The sequence below is a fragment of the Pseudophryne corroboree genome, chromosome 9 (assembly GCF_028390025.1).
Source record: "Pseudophryne corroboree isolate aPseCor3 chromosome 9, aPseCor3.hap2, whole genome shotgun sequence".
Classification (NCBI taxonomy): domain Eukaryota; kingdom Metazoa; phylum Chordata; class Amphibia; order Anura; family Myobatrachidae; genus Pseudophryne; species Pseudophryne corroboree.
In genome coordinates this window covers 66,726,887-66,745,797 of record NC_086452.1, presented here as the reverse complement: position 1 = coordinate 66,745,797, position 18,911 = coordinate 66,726,887, and the positions used below count along the sequence as shown (strand labels likewise).

The window sequence follows — 18,911 nt, the reverse complement described above, 5'->3', positions numbered from 1 at the left end:
AGCTTTACTTTTTTGTGCCCTGTCTCCTGCGGAGCCGCTATTCCCCATGGTCCTTTCAGGAACCCCAGCATCCACTTAGGACGATAGAGAAATATATATATATGCATTTATTATGGGATATATTTCAAAATCTCTTTATTTAGAATAATAGAGACAGCATATAACACTGAGAAAAATATGAACGAATGTATAAACAGAATGGTAATACAGAAGTCGATGGGAATATCATGGACTCTCTGTCTCTCTCTCTCTCTATATATATATATGGGGGTAATTCCAAGTTGATCGCAGCAGGATTTTTGATAGCAACTGGGAAAAACCATGTGCACTGCAGGGGAGGCAGATATAACATGTGCAGAAAGAGTTAGATTTGGGTGGGGTGTGTTCAATCTGCAATCTAATTTGCAGTGTAAATATAAAGCAGCCAGTATTTACCCTGCACAGAAACAATATAACCCACCCAAATCTAACTCTTTCTGCACATGTTATATCTGCCTCCCCTGCAGTGCACATGGTTTTGCCCAGTTGCTATCAAAAATCCTGCTGCGATCAACTTGGAATTACCCCCTATATATATATATATGTGTGTGTGTGTGTGTCAGTATGTATATTATGTTAAGTATGTATGTATGAATGATGAGATGCATTGTACTATATATGTATGTATGTATGTATGTATGTATGTATGAATGAATGAATGTACGATTGGGTGGAGTTTATGTTTATTATATTTATGTATGAAGGCATTTACTGTATGTATAATAAGAAGTATTTATATTACAAATATGTATGACAGAGCCGAAACTAGGGGGTCACGTGCCCCGGGTGCTGGGCTCTAGGGGGCGCTAATGAGCCCAGTTCTTCTGCAGCGATCGCTTCCGCTGGCTCCCCGGACAGCAAGTGACCTGCTGTAGGGTATCAGCAGCACTAGACGAGGCTCCCTGTGCTTCCGGGATGCGGACGCCGGCACATTGCACGTGTGACGTCATGACGTCGCACGCGCACGTGACGTCACACGCTTGCACCCGGCTACAGAGAGGACGGAGGCGGGAGTCTCGAGTCTCTGGCGGCCACGTCTTCAGTAGAAAACCCTGCATGCGCACCAAAAAAGTAGGTGCGTGCTGCGGCTGCCTGGCACAACATCAGCACTGGGGCCGGGGCTAATAGGCTAAAAGCCTGGCTGGCTGGCTGCAGTAGTACACAGCACTGATGTAGGAGGAGGGGGGAGCTTAATAAATATACACTGTGACTGCTCTTTCATGAAATGTTAATTTTTTTTGCAACCAGTATCGCACATTATATATACACTGCTCAAAAAAATAAAGGGAACACTAAAATAACACATCCTAGATCTGAATGAATGAAATATTCTTATTAAATACTTTGTTCTTTACATAGCTGAATGTGCTGACAACAAAATCACACAAAAATTATCAATGGAAATCAAATTTATTAACCCATGAAGGTCTGGATTTGGAGTCACACTCAAAATTAAAGTGGAAAAACACACTACAGGCTGATCCAACTTTGATGTAATGTCCTTAAAACAAGTCAAAATGAGGCTCAGTAGTGTGTGTGGCTCCACGTGCCTGTATGACCTCCCTACAACGCCTGGGCATGCTCCTGATGAGGTTGCGGATGGTCTCCTGAGGGATCTCCTCCCAGACCTGGAGTAAAGCATCCGCCAACTCCTGGACAGTCTGTGGTGCAACGATGGAGCGAGACATGATATCCCAGATGTGCTCAATTGGATTCAAGTCTGGGGAACGGGCGGGCCAGTCCATAGCATCAATGCCTTCCTCTTGCAGGAACTGCTGACACACGCCAGCCACATGAGGTCTAGCATTGTCTTGCATTAGGAGGAACCCAGGGCCAACTGCACCAGCATATGGTCTCACAAGGGGTCTGAGGATCTCATCTCGGTACCTAATGGCAGTCAGGCTTCCTCTGGCGAGCACATGGAGGGCTGTGCGGCCCCCCAAAGAAATGCCACCCCACACCATTACTGACCTAGTGTCAAACCGGTCATGCTGGAGGATGTTGCAGGCAGCAGAACGTTCTCCTTGGCGTCTCCAGACTCTGTCATGTCTGTCACATGTGCTCAGTGAGAACCTGCTTTCATCTGTGAAGAGCACAGGGCGCCAGTGGCGAATTTGCCAATCTTGGTGTTCTCTGCCAAATGCCAAACGTCCTGCACGGTGTTGGGCTGTAAGCACAACCCCCACCTGTGGAAGTCGGGCCCTCATACCATCCTCATGTAGTCTGTTTCTGATCATTTGAGTAGACACATGCAAATTTGTGGCTTGCTGGAGGTCATTTTGCAGGGCTCTGGCGGTGCTCCTCCTGTTCCTCCTTGCCCAAAGGCGGAAGTAGCGGTCCTGCTGCTGGGTTGTTGCCCTCCTACGGCCTCCTCCACGTCCCCTGATGTACTGGCCTGTCTCCTGGTAGAGCCTCCATGCTCTGGACACTACGCTGACAGACACAGCAAACCTTCTTGCCACAGCTCGCATTGATGTGCCATCCTGGATGAGCTGCACTACCTGAGCCACTTGTGTGGGTTGTAGGGAGGTCATACAGGCACGTGGAGGCCACACACACTACTGAGCCTCATTTTGACTTGTTTTAAGGACATTACATCAAAGTTGGATCAGCCTGTAGTGTGTTTTTCCACTTTAATTTTGAGTGTGACTCCAAATCCAGACCTCCATGGGTTAATAAATTTGATTTCCATTGATAATTTTTGTGTGATTTTGTTGTCAGCACATTCAACTATGTAAAGAACAAAGTATTTAATAAGAATATTTCATTCATTCAGATCTAGGATGTGTTATTTTAGTGTTCCCTTTATTTTTTTGAGCAGTATATATATATATATATATATATATATATATATACATACTGTATGTGTATATATATATATATGTATATATATATATATATATAAATATATGTGTCTATGTATGTATATATATATATATACACATATATATATATATATATGTATATATTATTTATATAAATATATATTATACACTTATAGAAATATAGATATATAAATATTTCGCCACTCAGGCAGGTCTTTTGAAGTGTTACAAGTATATTGTCAGGTGTCACATCAAACAAGCAATGTTCCGGGGTCCGTAGCCTCTCCTTTGCCCCTTTGGGCTACGGGCCTCGTAACATTGGCTTATATGATGTGACACCTGACAATATACTATTTAGTACAGAGGGCACCTGGGCCATTGCTACTATTGTTTAGGGGCGCCGGACACCAAGGACTATAACTATATATATATATATATATATATATATATATATATATATATATCGATACAAAATGTCAAAAGGGAGCTAGAAATGTTGTGTACATACAATATCCTTCCAGATTATGACCGCAAAGTGATAAAAACAATAGATTTTATTCACATATTCACCAAGTACATTATACTTTTAGTGAACAGAGATTATCACATAAAAATCCAATGGTAAATATAATAAAAATGCAGTTTACAATGTTGTTGAAGACATGATACAGACAGTATATCCCATCAAGTGGTATATTATATAGGATGTCTGATGTTTTCACAAGAAACACTACCCGACGCGTTTCGTCCCAAGGACTTCATCAGGGGTTCATGTCAATCAAAGTAGGGGCCAAAAACCGATTTTTACGGTATAATTAGTCCCACAATCAATTTCAAAAAAGGATTTAAAATCAAATGATCACGCTGTATGTATCAGTATTCACCATGGGTCCAGCCCTCATAGGAGTGCAAACTGTAAGATTATGCTGTTGTGGTCTCTCCTGAGCCTGCTACTATTCAAAGCTGAACATTGTAAATGTGGTTATAACAAATAGAGACCACAACAGCATAATCTTACAGTTTGCACTCCTATGAGGGCTGGACCCATGGTGAATACTGATACATACAGCGTGATCATTTGATTTTAAATCCTTTTTTGAAATTGATTGTGGGACTAATTATACCGTAAAAATCGGTTTTTGGCCCCTACTTTGATTGACATGAACCCCTGATGAAGTCCTTGGGACGAAACGCGTCGGGTAGTGTTTCTTGTGAAAACATCAGACATCCTATATAATATACCACTTGATGGGATATACTGTCTGTATCATGTCTTCAACAACATTGTAAACTGCATTTTTATTATATTTACCATTGGATTTTTATGTGATAATCTCTGTTCACTAAAAGTATAATGTACTTGGTGAATATGTGAATAAAATCTATTGTTTTTATCACTTTGCGGTCATAATCTGGAAGGATATTGTATGTACACAACATTTCTAGCTCCCTTTTGACATTTTGTATCGGTATCCTTTTTCTGTACTCTATCTAACAGGGAGTACGTCATTTAGGTTTGGAGCTTTCACAAAGCGCATTATTAGGTCTACACCCTTTATATATATATATATATATATATATATATCTGCAGCGTTCCCCGGCACTCACAGTATCACCAAGCAGCGGACCCCGGTGCCCTCCTCCATAGAGTTTAGGTAGATATAGCGATCGAGGCGGCACTCATCAGACTTATAAAAGAAATAGCACACTGTACAGTACTACCGTTCTTTTATTATTTTATTTTATTTTTTTTCACATTTTTATTTATTTTGTATTTATTTATTTATTTTTGGGAGGGGGGGGGGGGAATTACTGCCTTGCCCTGGGCGACAGAAATCCTAGTTTCGGCCCTGTGTATGATATGATGTATGACTATTATATGCATGCATGTGTGGTAAGATGTATGTAAATTATACCTGTGTATATATGAAGGCATGTATGTATATTATGCATACTGTATGTATGTATTGTGGGATGTATGAATATTATACGTATGTATGTGTGATGTGGTGTATGTATATTCTATGCATATATATAATGGGATGTATGTATATAATACATATTATGCATATGTATGGATGTATGTACATTATACATATGCATGTATCTGTATATGATGGGATGTATGTATATTATATGTATGTATATTTTATGTATATATATACATATATATATAATGGGATGTATGTATTGTGGAATGTATGTATTTATGTATGTGTGTGTATGGTGGAATGTATGTACATTATACATATGTATGTATTTATGTATGTATGGTAGAATGTATGTCAATTATACATATGTATTTATTTATGTATGTATGGTGGAATGTATGTAAATTATACATATGTATGTATGTATGGTGGAATGTATGTATTTTACACCCATATGCTAGCAGGCTGGATTCTATATTGCTAGTATTGTAGAGGATTTCAGGAATGAGGATGGAAATGAAAGACGACAGAACTATGCAGGGCCCCAGGTGGACGGATTTAGGGAATGTTTTCCCTGTAAACACTCTTCTCCTCGGCCCACAGATGCTCACGGTCTGGTAATGAGATCCAGGGAACCATGAAACACTTCCTGTACCGGATATTATTCTGCTGTACAGATCTATAAACCACAAGACAACCAAACAGACCCAGGCTATTTATCCAGACAGGACTCCACAGATGGAAACGATCGCTGCACCAAGGCTCAGCCTGTAGTATCATATTCTGAATGATAATAATAATATATACAGTAATATAAAATAAAATATAATACTGTATCTGTTATTAATGCACAGTATAACATACAATTGTACATTACACTTCATCTCTACTATTTTATGAAAGAACTCAGTTATGTTCATGTTCAAACCTATTATGCTGCACTGTGACCCCTGAGAACCTACCGGAAACCTTTGCTCCAGGCTGAGAATTTGATTCTAGTGACCTCCCAGACAAGGCATTCCAACCCTGGGTCCTCAGGGCACACAGTATAGACTGCAGATGGTAAAATCAAAATAACTGAGGTACTAATTAAGTCACCTATGCTCAGGCCTGGATATAATGAAAACCTGGACTGTTTTGTTAATGTGCCTTGTGGGCCAATGTTGGGAATACCTGTCCCAGACTATACAGTATGTAGAGCAGGGCTGGCCAAACCGGTCCTCGAGATCTACCAACGGTTCACATTTTCCAGACCACCTAGCTGGTGACAGGTGTAGTCATTACTAATTAAGATGTGCTGCATTCATTCCTAACTGACAATTCTACAGATCTCCAGGAGGCCTGGAAAACATGAACTGTTGATAGATCTCGAGGACCGGTTTGGCCAGCCCTGATGTAGAGTATATTGATTTCCATAGTCCACAAGTTCTCAAACTCGGTCCTCAGGACCCCACACAGTGCATGTTTTGCAGGTATCCTCACAGAATCGCAAGTGAAATAATTAGCTCCACCTGGGGACCTTTTAAAATGTGTCTGTGAGTAATTAATACACCTGTGCACTTGCTGGGTTACCTGCAAAACATGCACTGTGTGGGGTCCTGAGGACCAAGTTTGAGAACCCCTGCCATAGTCAGATGACTGTGACTAGAACTATTATTATGTTCTTTATGCTGAATTTACAGTACTGGTATGATGTAGCCATAGACCAACCTCAATGTACTTGCGTATGGTCAGCTGTGTATGCAAAATTGTGCTTCAGTTTGTGATGGCCTCGGTGGCGTCTCTTTTCATTTGTGAGCAACAACTTCACTTGCTAACATTAGCAGCTGCGTAGAATCAGGCCCTTCGTACCTGAACTTTAAAAAAAAAAAAATCCTGATATTTACACACTTCCCTCAATTCTTTAATGCTAATATTAAATATTTAACTCTAAATCCAGACTTGCTGCTACTTGCCCTGGGCTTCACAGCGGCACTGCTGACCAGGATTTATTGGAACCATTGGGCCAGATGTAGTGGCTTGTAAGACGTCTGGAGCTCCGAGACTCCGGACTACGTTTTTTTCAAAGCAGCAAACGTTTACAAGGCAAAACCTGGTTGGTTTTGCCTTGTAAACGTTTGCTGCTTTAAAAAAATGTACGCGTTCGGTCAGTGTCTCGGAGCTCCGGCCGTCTCGCAAGCAATTACATCCGGCCCATTGTCTCATAAGGTCTCAGTGGACCAGGGAGCACTGCAGCTCCCATCGTGTCACAGCTGCCAAGTGTAGAGTAATGGAGTCCTTTTTTACGTTTAAATACCCCATTCATCTGTATAGTATTGTTCCCAGATGGATACCATGTACCTGCTTCCTGTGGGAAAGTAGAAAAGATGCGGCACTAGAGACCAATGATTTCTCGGGGTACGATTGGCCTGCAGATAACTGTGTAGGGAGGAAATATGTAAATATATAAATAGTTCCTTCAGACAGTTTTCAGATGACCACCATACATACTGTAGGGATGGCGGTCATTAGGTTGACATGAGTTAGGTCGACATACATTGGGTTGACCACATTTGGTCGACATGATCACTAGGTCAACGTGGTCATTAGGTTGACATGTATTAGGTTGACATGTATTAGGTCGACATGGAAAAAGGTCGACTTGAGATTTTCAAAAAAAATTCATTTTTGGACCCTGTTTATACTTAATCCACATGAACTACAATTGGGAACAGTAACCTATGCCGAGCGCAGCGGTAGCGGATTGAGGCACCTTGCTGTGAGGGGACACGGTGCACTAATTGGGGTTCCCTGTCACTTTTCGCAGAAAACTACACCAAAAAACGTAAAAACACCCTCATGTCGACCTTTTTCCATGTCGACCTAGCACATGTCGACCTAATGTCCATGTTGACCTAGTGACCATGTTGACATAATGCATGTCGACCCAATGTATGTCGACCTAACTCGACTTAATGAACCACACCCATACTGTAGGTTACAAACTGGATTGGTGAGACACAACTTGACAGCTGCATATACTGTACGTGGTATCCGGACTTTAAGTCGACACACATTAAGTCGACACATATTGGTTGGTATTGAGTATGTCGACATGAACATGGTCGACATGGAAAAGGCCAACATAATTTTTTCACATTTTTTTTAATTTTTTTAACTTTTTCCTACTTTACGATCCATGTGGACTACAATTGGGAATGGTATCCTTGACGGAAGTATGGCAAGCAAAGCAAGCCATGCGAGGGGACACAGTGCACTAATTGGGGTTCCCCGTCACTTTACGAAGAAAACAACACAAATTCCCCCATAAAAAACGCATGTCAACCTTTTTCCATGTCGACCTAATGGACGTGTCGACACATTTTCTGTGTCAACATAGACATTGTTGACCAATATGTGTCGCCCTACTGTGTGTCGACATACGCACTGTCGACCCTGAGTCCCATACCCACTGTACATAGTGCTACCTTTGATGAGCAGTTATTGGGATCATAAGCATGTAATACTATACTCTGACATTTGACGTGCCTGGACATAATTTTCCATTTAGAAAGAATTTAGAGGAGACTGTAAAACTAATAAAAACAGATATAGCTGTCCAATTGAGTTTGTGGAGATCCAGCCAGACTGACTATATTTAACAAGTGAAAGCAAGACCACACACCATTGACAAATCTGGGGTAAATCCAGGCCCAGTAAGGGGGAGGAACACAAGTAATACTGTATGATTATGGGGTAAATCCAGGCCCAGTAAGGGGGAGGAACACAAGTAATACTGTATGACTATGGGGTAAATCCAGGCCCAGTAAGGGGGAGGAACACAAGTAATACTGTATGATTATGGGGTAAATCCAGGCCCAGTAAGGGGGAGGAACACAAGTAATACTGTATGACTATGGGGTAAATCCAGGTCCAGTAAAGGGGAGGAACACAAGTAATACTGTATGACTATGGGGTAAATCCAGGCCCAGTAAGGGGGAGGAACACAAGTAATACTGTATGATTATGGGGTAAATCCAGGCCCAGTAAGGGGGAGGAACACAAGTAATACTGTATGACTATGGGGTAAATCCAGGTCCAGTAAAGGGGAGGAACACAAGTAATACTGTATGACTATGGGGTAAATCCAGGCCCAGTAAGGGGGAGGAACACAAGTAATACTGTATGATTAAAAGTAATACTGTATGACTATGGGGTAAATCCAGGTCCAGTAAAGGGGAGGAACACAAGTAATACTGTATGACTATGGGGTAAATCCAGGCCCAGTAAGGGGGAGGAACACAAGTAATACTGTATGATTAAAAGTAATACTGTATGACTATGGGGTAAATCCAGGTCCAGTAAAGGGGAGGAACACAAGTAATACTGTATGACTATGGGGTAAATCCAGGCCCAGTAAGGGGGAGGAACACAAGTAAATACTGTATGATTATGGGGTAAATCCAGGCCCAGTAAGGGGGAGGAACACAAGTAATACTGTATGACTATGGGGTAAATCCAGGCCCAGTAAGGGGGAGGAACACAAGTAATACTGTATGACTATGGGGTAAATCCAGGCCCAGTAAGGGGGAGGAACACAAGTAATACTGTATGACTATGGGGTAAATCCAGGCCCAGTAAGGGGGAGGAACACAAGTAATACTGTATGATTATTGGGTAAATCCAGGCCCAGTAAGGGGGAGGAACACAAGTAATACTGTATGACTATGGGGTAAATCCAGGTCCAGTAAAGGGGAGGAACACAAGTAATACTGTATGACTATGGGGTAAATCCAGGCCCAGTAAGGGGGAGGAACACAAGTAATACTGTATGATTATGGGGTAAATCCAGGCCCAGTAAGGGGGAGGAACACAAGTAATACTGTATGACTATGGGGTAAATCCAGGTCCAGTAAGGGGGAGGAACACAAGTAATACTGTATGACTATGGGGTAAATCCAGGCCCAGTAAGGGGGAGGAACACAAGTAATACTGTATGATTATGGGGTAAATCCAGGCCCAGTAAGGGGGAGGAACACAAATAATACTGTATGATTATGGGGTAAATCCAGGTCCAGTAAAGGGGAGGAACACAAGTAATACTGTATGATTATGGGGTAAATCCAGGTCAAGTAAAGGGGAGGAACACAAGTAATACTGTATGATTATGGGGTAAATCCAGGTCCAGTAAAGGGGAGGAACACAAGTAATACTGTATGACTATGGGGTAAATCCAGGTCAAGTAAAGGGGAGGAACACAAGTAATACTGTATGACTATGGGGTAAATCCAGGTCCAGTAAAGGGGAGGAACACAAGTAATACTGTATGATTATGGGGTAAATCCAGGTCCAGTAAAGGGGAGGAACACAAGTAATACTGTATGACTATGGGGTAAATCCAGGTCAAGTAAAGGGGAGGAACACAAGTAATACTGTATGACTATGGGGTAAATCCAGGTCCAGTAAAGGGGAGGAACACAAGTAAAACTGTATGATTATGGGGTAAATCCAGGTCCAGTAAAGGGGAGGAACACAAGTAATACTGTATGATTATGGGGTAAATCCAGGCCCAGTAAAGGGGAGGAACACAAGTAATACTGTATGATTATGGGGTAAATCCAGGTCCAGTAAAGGGGAGGAACACAAGTAATAATGTATGATTATGGGGTAAATCCAGGTCCAGTAAAGGGGAGGAACACAAGTAATACTGTATGATTATGGGGTAAATCCAGGTCCAGTAAAGGGGAGGAACACAAGTAAAACTGTATGATTATGGGGTAAATCCAGGCCCAGTAAGGGGGAGGAACACAAGTAAAACTGTATGATTATGGGGTAAATCCAGGTCCAGTAAAGAGGAGGAACACGAGTAAAACTGTATGATTATGGGGTAAATCCAGGCCCAGTAAGGGGGAGCAACACAAGTAATACTGTATGATTATGGGGTAAATCCAGGTCCAGTAAAGGGGAGGAACACAAGTAAAACTGTATGATTATGGGGTAAATCCAGGCAGGGTCGGACTGGCCCACAGGGGTACCAGGGAAACCAGCGGTAGGCCCCACTCCTTCATCTAAGTATCAGGTTCCAGACTGTGCACTTGTATTATACATGGTAGATATGTTGCATTACACTGCACTAAACTATTGTGTATTTCAAGCCTCTGTGGAGAGTGGCCACACCCCCTTTGTAGGCTGGCCACACCCCTAAGTATGGGCACCTATCACTGCATTCCCTTGGTGGGCCCTTCATGCCCCAGTCCGACTCTGAATCCAGGTCCAGTAAAGGGGAGGAACACAAGTAATACTGTATGATTATGGGGTAAATCCAGGTCCTGTAAAGGGGAGGAACACAAGTAATACTGTATGATTATGGGGTAAATCCAGGTCCAGTAAAGGGGAGGAACACAAGTAATACTGTATGATTATGGGGTAAATCCAGGTCCAGTAAAGGGGAGGAACACAAGTAATACTGTATGATTATGGGGTAAATCCAGGTCCAGTAAAGGGGAGGAACACAAGTAATACTGTATGATTATGGGGTAAATCCAGGTCCAGTAAAGGGGAGGAACACAAGTAATACTGTATGATTATGGGGTAAATCCAGGTCCAGTAAAGGGGAGGAACACAAGTAATACTGTATGATTATGGGGTAAATCCAGGCCCAGTAAGGGGGAGGAACACAAGTAATACTGTATGACTATGGGGTAAATCCAGGCCCAGTAAGGGGGAGGAACACAAGTAATACTGTATGATTATGGGGTAAATCCAGGTCCAGTAAAGGGGAGGAACACAAGTAATACTGTATGATTATGGGGTAAATCCAGGTCCAGTAAAGGGGAGGAACACAAGTAATACTGTATGATTATGGGGTAAATCCAGGCCCAGTAAAGGAGAGGAACACAAGTAATACTGTATGACTATGGGGTAAATCCAGGCCCAGTAAGGGGGAGGAACACAAATAGTACTGTATGATTATGGGGTCAATTCAGGCCCAGTAAGGGGTAGGAACACAAGTAATACTGTATGATTATGGGGTGAATCCAGGCCCAGTAAAGTAGAGGAACACAAGTAATACTGTATGACTATGGGGTAAATCCAGGCCCAGTAAGGGGGAGGAACACAAATAATACTGTATGATTATGGGGTAAATTCAGGCCCAGTAAGGGGGAGGAACACAAGTAATACTGTATGATTATGGGGTAAATCCAGGCCCAGTAAAGGAGAGGAACACAAGTAATACTGTATGACTATGGGGTAAATCCAGGCCCAGTAAAGGAGAGGAACACAAGTAATACTGTACGACTATGGGGTAAATCCAGGCCCAGTAAGGGGGAGGAACACAAATAATACTGTATGATTATGGGGTAAATTCAGGCCCAGTAAGGGGGAGGAACACAAGTAACATTGTATGACTTTGGGGTAAATCCAGGCCCATTAAGGGGGAGAAACACCAGGAATACCGTATGACTATGGGGAGTATGCAATTAGCTCCGATCATTTTGGAGCTAATGAATTTGCCTAACTAAGTATTCAATATGGGCTGTTTTTGACCGTTTTGAATGCATTTTCGCCAATGTCTTTTCACCTTGTTTTTTAAGTGAAAAGGCATTGTGAAAAATGCCTTCAAATCGTCGAAAATGTCCCGCGTTTTCGGCGGAAGACCTGTGGATTTGCCAATCCACGTATTTTCTGCCTCTGACACATTTTTTGCCTAGGCGAAAATCCGACCCTGCTATTGCAAAGGGCGAATCCCCATTTTCCCTAAAAATAGCAAAAAGCTCAGTTTTTTCACCTAGGCAAAAATAATGGAGCTGATTACATACTCCCCTAAGGAGTAAATCCAGGCATATAAAGGAAAGGGGGGGACACAAGTAATACTGTATGACTTTGGGGTAAATCCAGGCCCAGTAAGGGAGAGAAACACAAATAATACTGTATGACTTTGGGGTAAATCCATGCCCCGTAAGGAGGAAAAATACCAGTACACCATATGACTATGGAATAATTCAGGACAGGTGAGGGGGAGAAACACAAGTTGTATAAATATACATACTGTATAAATATACCTCCAGGGATAGAGAGGAACCCCCTGGTGGGCCCCACTGCCTGGGGCCCCCATCTCCTCTCTATGGAGGAAGTTAAAAACTGTGCACTTCAGCTATACATATACATATGTTACTTATACTGTACTCAGGGCTGCCAACAGAAATCCTGGGCCCTGGTACAACAACTTCCTGGGCCCTCTCACCCCCCTGGAGGGGGTGTGACCACAGCATGCTGGGGGCATAGCCACACCTCTTTGGGGACATGTCTAGCACATGAGAAGCACCCACTCACAGGAGCATGGCATGCCTCCCAGCCAGAGCAGTAGAGAGCCTGGCTGGGTACAGGTACTTTTCAGGGGGCATGGCCTAAACACAGTAGGTGTGGACCTGGGCCCCTCTATCAGACCTGGGCCCAGGTTAATTTGTACCCTCTCCCCCCCTCTCTCGGCGCCACTGACTGGTACTTATTCTTGATATATTTATCTAGGGGCCCAAACCATGCATTCTCTACTGGTTAGCCAATCTCTGTGGCAGCTGGCTACACCTCCTCTGGAGCCTGGCCATGCCCCTAAACATGGGCCCCTACAGCTGCATTCCTCCAGTGGGCCTTTCATGCCCCAGTCCGACACTGTATACCTCTATAACTCTACCCTCTATCTCACAACTGTACCTCCTTAGCATCATATGTTCTGTTTTGGAGGCGCCGCCTTACAAATAAACAATGAGGAACATGATTTATAGAACCTAATAGGCTTCTTAAGAATACAAACACCCCAATTCCCGCTAGTCCCCCGCACACACACTTCCCCACAACAATATCTTATTAAACTTTTACTATAGCAGCTGCAAGTGACTAGATTAAAGTATTCTGTTTTCCTGGAACTGGCCCCTGTTCCTTATGTACAGCACTCGCTGCACACATCAATGGAAATACTTACTTGGAATGTGCAAAGTTTAGTGTATGGACTCATATGGGAACTATTTATATTGTCCATTTTAGCTTCGTCAGTACATTGCAGCACATGGCAAATAACAGCCCTACACGCTTGCATTTGTATGAGAGGCCATGGACCTGACCCTGGGCATAGAGTCAATGTTATTCCAGGTCACCTCTGAGGGACAACCCTCTCCTCAGGGACATAAGAATACAGTGCACAAATGGAGAATTTCCTGTCCATTGTCCTACACAGAGGTGTATAAAGTGTTCATAACCAGCTGATATGGAACTAAAAGTCACAGCATGACCTGCCACCATGCTGGGTATTCTGTTGTACTAGATCTAAAGCAAGGAGCAGGGTGATCTGATGACCATCCATATGTCTCTCAGCTTGTTCTCGAACGGCACTGGGACACCTTTTCTAATCAACATTTTCCAGAAGTTCTTCTTGTCTTCTTCTCAGTCACCGACAAAAACATGTGGAGGACATAAAAACGCCACACATATAATAATAATAATAATAATAATAATTTTATTTATATAGCGCTCTTTCTCTAACAGGACTCAAGGCGCTTTACAGCAGTGATGTGCGGTGGGGTGAGGCAGAGCCTTTCCTGTCATACTTACTTTTAAACCAGAGATTTGACTGAATAAAGTATATGAAAAATACTAATAATGTGTTTGAATTATCTTCTTTGCATTATTCTAATAATTTTTATAGCCCAAACTCTGGAGTAAAAAGTCTATGGCAGGTGAGGCAGTGCCTCACTTGCTTATCTTTTTAGCACATCTCTGATCAAAACTCACCAAATTTCCAGGAGTTTATAATGCTGCACCTGTGTAAAATGTCCAAATGCATTTTATCTAGGGTTAGCCAGTGCCTCGTGAGCCATTTAGCTCACCGCACGTCCTTGCTTTACAGATATCAAAAACAACGCACATGACACAGAGGATTTGAGTAATACAGCAATAGATCAGCAACACAGACATAAAAGAAAACCTTAAGCACACAGAAAGCATAATGCATGATTGGTGTAGGCATTTTGGGTAATAACTTCCAAGGGTTGTGTATTCCATCCTCGCAAGGTACCAGGTGCAGCAGCCATCTTGGCCGCACAGCGTAGGATTACCTAGGGTGGAATAGTCTACCCCTAGAAGAGATGACACAAAATGGGGATGATTTCAGAGTCCTACAGTTCAAAGTAGGGTTCCATCAAAACCATCAGGCCTATGTATTTTTCATCTCATCCACAAGTGTACCATTTGGGGCAGCCATGTTGGGCGCACTTCGAATGTTACACTGTGGGAGGTAAGCCATACAAGGGCCAAGTGCATATATGGGAAAACAGACGCTTATGTAGTAGTATGATGTACCCTGCATGTAGGGCGCAATGGCAGGGTGTTCAATCAGTGGAGGTAAACATTACAGGAAAAGCACACGGTGGGGTGGAAGAATAAAAAAAAGAAATGGAAGTCACACAATGTCACACAAGTCATGCTGGGCAATGGATCAGACCTAACTGGTTAGCAGGCAAATCTGGGAAATTGGTATGCAGCTTTATAACCAAGGTCTGGGGCCCCATAGCAGTGGCACCCCCTTGAACCCACTATAGTTACGCCTATGGCTCAATTTCAGATGGCCTTGCAACACTCGTAACATGAATGTGTGTGCATTTTGTTAGACACTGCTATAGCGGCATACCCTCCAACTGTACCTTTTTGACAGGTACAGTACCTTTTTTTAATGGTCTGTACCAAATTTTGGCTCTCTAAACTTCCATTGAAAGCAGGGGCGGATCCAGAAGAAAATGATAGGGGGGGCACCATGGAAGGGGCAAGTACATTTGCGTGCGGCTTCGGTGCATGTAAGGTGGCGCTTCTTATACAATGCCCACAGTTGTAGCGCTCATTATGCAATGTCCACTGTACTGGTAGTGCCCCTTATATAGACCCCATAGTAGTGGTGTCCCTTATGCAATGCCCGTATTGCCCCCAGTAGTAATGTTGCCTGTAGTAATGCCCCCAGTCATTATGCCCCCAGTGGTAATGCCCCTGCAGTTATGACCCCAGTAGTTTAGCCACCAGTAGTAATGCCCCCCTATAGTTTGCCCCATTGTAGTTTAGCCCCTGTAGTTATGCCCCCCTTATAGTTTAGCCACCAGTAGTAATGCCCCCCTGTAGTTTGCCCCATTGCAGTTTAGCCCCTGTAGTTATGCCCCCCTTATAGTTTAGCCTCCAGTAGTAATGCCCCCAATAGTTTGGCCCCTGTAGTTATGCTCCCAGTAGTTTGGTTCCCCCTGTAGTTTAGCCCCCAAGTAGTAATGCCCCTGTAGTTTAGCCCCCAAGTAGTAATGCCCCCTGTAGGTGCCCCCCAGTAATAATGCCCCCAGTAGCTGCCCCCCCCCGTAATAATGCCCCCAGTAGCTGCCCCCCCCCAGTAGTGATGCCCCCAGTTATAATGCCCCCAGTAGTAATGCCCCCCCCTCAGTAGTAATGCCCCTTGTTGATGCCCCCCCCCAGTAGTAATGCCCCTTGTTGGTGCCCCCCCCAGTAGTAATGTCCCCCCGTAGTTTCCCCCAGGAGATGCCCCCGCTGCATTAAGGAAGAAAAAAACATAATACTTACCGAGCCCCGTTCCCGCGCCGCTGCAGACCTCCTTCTGGCTGGCGTCCTCTCCTCAGTACTATGAGAGAGACGTCATGACTGACGTCTCTCCCATAGCGCACGGCGCAGTGACAGCGCCGGAAGCCGGAGCTCAGTACTGAGCTCCTGCCTCCGGCTACCGCTGTGCAGGGAGACGGGCGCCCGCTGGTAACACAATCTCAGCGCGCGCCCGTCATCTCCCTGTGCGGCGCCGACGCCGCGGGGGGGGGGGGAGCCACAAATGACAGGGGGGGGCACGGGCCCGAGTGCCCCCCCCCCCCTGGATCCGCCACTGATTGAAAGTATAGGAAAGGGGGCATGGCTACACCCCCTTTATCCGTGACCACGCCCTCTTTTCTGATTTGTACCGACTTTTATGTGTTGTTGGAGGGTATGTAGCGGTATCTGTGAAAAGTTACTTGTGTTTTGTTTTAGAGACCTTTTTGTAAACTTTTAGCTTGTTTAAAAGTGGTGTGACATAAACTCTAGCATGTTTCCATATTTGGTTAGATACTCCCAAAAATAGTATCTTTACTACTGGGTTATGATCATACATATTGTGGCCAAAAATATAAATACATTTATTTTAGTAAGTGTACGGTATACAAATCTGGAGTAGTTAATGGGAGTAAGCACATTTGTCATCATGTGCTGCTAAGGAAAAGCTGCTGCGTGGCTGAATGCACGTGTATGCATACTTCTGCACACCCACAAATATTTCATGAGGTAAATTTTCTATTGCTGCTTATCTTAGTGACAGAAAATCACTTAGCACCACAATTTATAAATAAAACAATGCCGGGGTAGATGAAGGATAATGGAGAGGGCAGCCATGTCGCTGCAAGAGGTGGTGCGACATCAGGGCCGTCTTAACAGCAGTGTAGGCCCTTGGCAAAGCAATGCACTGGGGCCCCTAGCCATCCTCCAGCGGTAAGGGTGGGGATGCTATTAGCGGCAGCTTTGACTTCCCAGGGGCGGTAGGGGGTGTTCTGTCTTCTGCTCAACATGTAGGACCTGGAGCAGTAGTTTCTGCTAATTGCACCTTTACTGCACAGAAGGTGGGATATGGGCGGGAGAGAGAACACTAAACTGTAGAAGGGGGCATTATGCTGAATGAAGGGGCCCTGGCATATGACTTCCAGGGTGGTAAGGCAGGGCCGAAACTAGGATTTTCGTCACCCAGGGCAAGGTGGTAATTTTCCGCCGAGAGTCCCACCTGTCAGGAGGTACTGGGCACGTGGAAGGTTAGAGTTAGGCGCACCAGGGAGGGTTAGGGTACTTTCTAAGGAGCTGCCGGGATTTTGATGGTCGGGTGCCGCTGTCTGTATTATGATCGCCGGCATCTCGTCCATCGGTATATCATACCGAGTCCATGTCAATATCCTATTTCCCTAAAGCAAAGTGACTCTACATTTTATCCTTTATTAACAATTACATTACGGCTAATTCGGATTGTTAAGAGTTTCTGAATATTCGTTTCTGTAGTTTTATTTAGGAATACAATGAGAATATGTAAATTCTACAGAGATTACTTGAAATTTCCACTTATGTTACTTTTTCAGATATAGCTATTACCGCTTTTATTATTTGTGTGTATCTAATAAATGTCACGTAATAAAGAAAATCTGATTTTTCCACTGAATTAGGTGAAATACACATTCACATGCCAGATGCAGAGACGGTTATAAAATGTCTGTAGTGTTATTATTATGTTAGTAACTACCAATGAAATGCACATTTGGAACAGTAGGATTGTACAGTAACTGCATCCTGACTGATGGGGGAGAGCCCTTGTTGTAGGCAATATAGGAATAAAAATGTCTCCTTGTTACTAATTATATTTCCCACATACAGTAGTAGTACTGAAGTAACACAGGATTTCTTTTGCCTCATAAGCTCTATACAATAGTCCCAACCAGGTTCTAGATCTGCAATTATTACAGCCAGAACGCATCATAATGGTGATCAGGTTCATATAGCTGACAGGCTGGAACAGTCTCTTTTGATAGGTAGTTACCGGAGAATAAGGACGTGCTTTGTGGTTCTCACGTAGTATTGTGTTCTATATATATTATTATTTTATTTATAACATCGGCTCTTCTATAACAGCCAGGAGGTAAGTGGACTCCTCAGTCCTTTCTATTATTTTTACTAAGCAGAAAAAATACATTTTATTTGGCTAAATGGTGACAGACACATTCAGCAGCTAATACGCAGCTTACGGAAACCTTACACAACACTGAGTGGTCATTCTAATTCTGAACAGATCTTGTAAGAACAGAATTGAATCCCCCCATAGAGTGTGTCAGGTGGAGAGAATCCTTACCTTTACTATACATTGCTTTATCGTATATGTTTTTCCAGTATGGCCTTTATATCAGCCAGGCAGACAGGTTTAGTCTTTATTACCATTGCATGTGACGCAGATCTCTATGTATTGGATACAATAATTCCGTAGTTACTGACAAAGCTGATAAAACCCATAAGGTGGAGACGTTCCAGTAGTAGTACCGGC

The 18,911-nt window shown here is 43.3% G+C and overlaps 1 protein-coding gene across 1 annotated transcript in view; it reads right to left on the bottom strand.

The window, feature by feature from the left end:
• The window catches only part of LOC134957505 (von Willebrand factor C domain-containing protein 2-like), a 109,993-nt gene that overhangs the window by 56,607 nt on the left and 34,475 nt on the right, over nt 1-18,911 (bottom strand). The gene's annotated exons all lie outside the window — the stretch shown is intronic.